Genomic DNA, 4147 nt, shown 5'->3' with positions numbered 1-4147 from the left:
TGCGCAGCGTCTGCACAGCGGCCGCCATGCAGCCGCCGCATTGCAAGGCGCAGCTACATCTTGGCGAGATGCGCTCTCTCCCTCTCTCTCTCTCTCTCCTCCTCCCCCATTTCTCTGGCTCTCTTATATTGGGTAACTCAGCCAATCAACGTAAAGGTCACCTCTGCACGCAGCGAGCAGGTCAATCCTCACACAGATCACACGCGCTGTTCACAAGCCATCCATGCACCCCTGGGCCAATCACAGCAGACTTCCTGAGACTTGTTTTTTCTACCACAGCAGGAAGCAGCATTTCAGCACCAGTCTGTCTAGGGTGTAGGCTGCAGGCTCCCTACAGCTCCCCACAATATTTATCCACTTTTTGAAGTGTTCTGTTTCTCTTTTTAATGCTTTGTAACTTTGGTCATAGGGATGTTCCACGTTTTCAGTTAGATTTATATCCAGGTAATTTATATCCAAGTAATTCATTTTCTTCTTTGAATTATTCAGCATTGGAGTTGTTTGCATTCATTAGGGCTGTTGATTTATTTTCATTTGTTTTGTACCTTACCATTTTGCCAAGCTTTTGCATATGTTCTCAGAGTCTCTTTACTGATTCTCTTGGTTCTCTATGTATAGAATCATGCCATCTTCAACAGAGATACATTGACATTCTAATTTTCAATTTAAATTCTTTTGATTTCTTTTTCTTGTTTAATAGCATTTGTGAGTACTTCCAGTACTATGTTAAAGAGCAGTGGCAATAGTACTCATCCTTGTCTAATTCCAGGTCTTACTGGGAACGCTTCCAAACTTTCTCCATCTGTTATAATGCTAGCATTGTGTTTGCATAAATTTGTGTCATGGATTGTTCCTTCTATGCCTACCTTGTTGACAGTTTTTAGCATGAAATGGTGTTGGATTTTATTATTATTGATTTGTGTATGTAAATCATCCCTGCATGCCAGAAATGATTCCTTCATGGTCTGGATAAACAATCTGTTTCTGTATTTTGTAGACTAATATTTTGTTGAAGATCTTAGGGTTGATATTCACCAAGAACACCAGTCTCTAATTTTCGTTCTCTGCTGTGTCTCTATTTGGATTTGGTATTAACTTGGCATTGGCTTCATAAAACAAGTTTAGAAGAATTACATTCCCTTCTATTATTTTGAAAAGTTAATGGAGAATTGGTTTCCATTTTATTAGAATGCTTTTCAGAAATCAAGAGTGAAACCATCTGGTACCAGGCTCTTCTTTGTTGGAGTGGCATTAATTACTGATTGGATTGTTGCATACAGAATAGATTTCATTAGGTTTTCTGTTGCCTCTTAACTAAGTTTTGTAGATGGTAAGAGTGCAGAAATCTATTCATTTTATGGAGGCTTCTGATTTGTTGAATATAGTTGTTCATAGTAATTTCTGATTGTTTCATTGGTTTTGTGTATTGTTCCTTTTAGTTCTATTTTTCTCTTATTTTGATTATTTCTTGTTTCAGTTATATTTGGGGTTATTTTGTAGTTTTTCTAGTTCCTTTAGACATCTACTTAGCTGTTTTTTGGTCATGGATTTCCTGTTACTTTTTTTTTAAAAGATTTATTTTTATTATTTTTTATTGGAAAGGTGGATATACAGAGAGGAGAGAAAGAGAGGAAGATCTTCCGTCCGATGATTCACTCCCCAAGTGAGCGCAACGGGCTGATACTATGCCGATCCGAAGCCAGGAGCCTCTTCCGGGTCTCCCATGCGGGTGCAGGGACCCAAAGCTTTGGGCCGTCCTCGACTGCTTTCCCAGGCCACAGGCAGGGAGCTGGAAGGGAAGCGGGGCTGCCGGGATTAGAACCGGCGCCCATATGGGATCCCGGGCGTGCAAGGCAAGGACTTAACCACTTGCGCCACCGCGCCGGGCCCGATTTCCTGTTACTTTTAAAAAATTACTTCTTTTTATTATTATCATTTTATGATACAGTATCTTAGGTCCTAGAATTTCCCTTATGCTGTTGCTAATTGATTCCTCCTTCACTGAGTTTGTCTATATCATTACTATAATTTCATTCTTCTTACATTGTCCTATGTCCATCATTGCGGCATAAACAATGGCAGAGTCCAGCATCCTATTATCAAGATATAGTTAACAGTTTTATTGGGAGTCCATCTTTGATCTGGAAGTAGAGATGTAGACTGCATTTTATCCTCACATCTGGATATGCTTGTCCTCATTACACAGTTACTTCACATCCCCTTAAATGAAAAGCCACAATAAAAAATCAGTAACAGGAAGAAAAATAGAAATTTACAATGCCGTGAATTAAAATTACATGTTGCTACAGATGATAGTCTCCATTACACAGTTACTGCAAATAAATGAAAAGCCACAAAAGAAAATAAAGAACAGGAAGAAAAAAATAAATTAAAACACCATGAAGTTAAATAACATGCTACTGAATGACTAATGCATTGCTGAAGAAATGAAAAAAAGAAAATCAAGAATCTCCTTGAAGAAAATTATGCTACTGTATGATCTATGAGTCATTGAAGAATTAAAGAAAGTGTTACAACAAATACGTAACTTTGCTGATCTGAAGCAATGAGCATCTATTGAGAGGCAGAAAACTCAAGGGCCCAGCAGCGTGGCCTAGTGGCTAAAGTCCTCACCTTGAACGCGCCAGGATCCCATATGGTCACCAGTTCTAATCCTGGCAGCTCCACTTCCCATCCAGCTCCCTGCCTGTGGCCTGGGAAAGCAGGCAAGCATGGCCTAAAGCTTTGGGACCCTGCACCCATCTGGGATGCCTGGAAGAAGTTCCTGGATCCTGGCTTCGGATCAGCATAGCATCGGCCGTTGCACTCACTTGGGGAGTGAATGATCGGGTGGAAGATCTTCCTCTCTGTCTCTCCTCTCTGTATATCTGGCTTTCCAATAAATAAATAAATCTTTAAAAAGGATTATCTCAATATGAAAATACATGCAGATAAGTTGTAGCACTACTTAGAGTAGTAGAGTAAAGAAGACTTTCAGGACAGAAGGGGCTAGGCAGAGAGGCTTTTCTGTCTCACAGTTGTCAGTCCAGGGCCAGCAAATGTTGCAGAATTTCAGTGGCTCAGGGAGACCCAGGCTCCACAGATGGAAGTGGGTCTAGATTCAACCTACTGGGTCTTAAGCACCAAAATGTTAGATTTACAGACCACCCATTAAAGAAAAACACCAGCTTAATACAAACAGGTTTTTATTAAGCAAAGAGAAATCCATTCGTCAGCCTTTCCTAGAGCAGCAGTGGATCAAGCAGAAGTGGAGGGGACTGTATGTGGGAAAGACAAGCTGAGTAGCAAAGACATACATGTTATAACCCTTCTGACATGGGTGCTGGCAATGGCCCTGTTTGGACTCTGATAGAGCAAGAAATGTAGACCTTTGTACACAATTGCTCATACATGACCTTTGCTGCCTTCTGGGCATGCCAAATCTCTGGGTGAAGTCACTGTGTTATCCACCCATTTCCTATAACTGTGGTAACCATCAATTCCCAGGCTTCTAGGTTTAAGATTCCTTCATCAGGCAACCAAGGATTATATATTAGCACAGTGTCCCAGCATTCCTGCAGCTGTGCCTTTGAAACCACAGTGTTGTTCTGCTTCAAAAAAGTGATGAAGCAGCTCAATGTAGGGAACATACTTACTCTTTCTTACTTTTCACCACATTCTTAACTCCTGCTTACCTTCTTCTGCAGGTAGCCTTCCCTTTCATTTTTCCTTTTTATTTCATGTCCCTTGTTCAAGGTGCAAGTTGCAAGTATACCTTGAAGAATCCTGAAGACAAGATGCAACCAAAAAGTCATGCAGAAACTGCTTTCTTGGCAACTGATCAAGTTCATTTCCAGGGTTACACTTCCTAAATACTTAGCAAAATAACAGTTCAGACACAAGTCAGAAGTAGATCATGCCTGGGAGCAGAGAGTTCAAGGAAGTTAACAAGGTGACTTGGTCAATGCATTATTGAAATAATGAATAGATAAGGAGTGCTCTCTGCCCTTGATTATTGGACTAGACATAGCATATATGTTCACTTATCATCAAGGAGGGCATGAAAGATCATCCAAGGCATCACTGGGAGCAAGAGTGCACTATGGATGAGAGCCCCTCCACCTCCTCTTTCCTGGAGCCTCTTCTC

The sequence above is a fragment of the Ochotona curzoniae genome, unplaced genomic scaffold (assembly GCF_017591425.1).
Source record: "Ochotona curzoniae isolate NIBS_2020 unplaced genomic scaffold, NIBS_Ocur_1.0 contig_375, whole genome shotgun sequence".
Taxonomy (NCBI): domain Eukaryota; kingdom Metazoa; phylum Chordata; class Mammalia; order Lagomorpha; family Ochotonidae; genus Ochotona; species Ochotona curzoniae.
The sequence above is the reverse complement of the archived record's forward strand: the minus strand, read 5'-3'. Positions refer to the sequence as shown.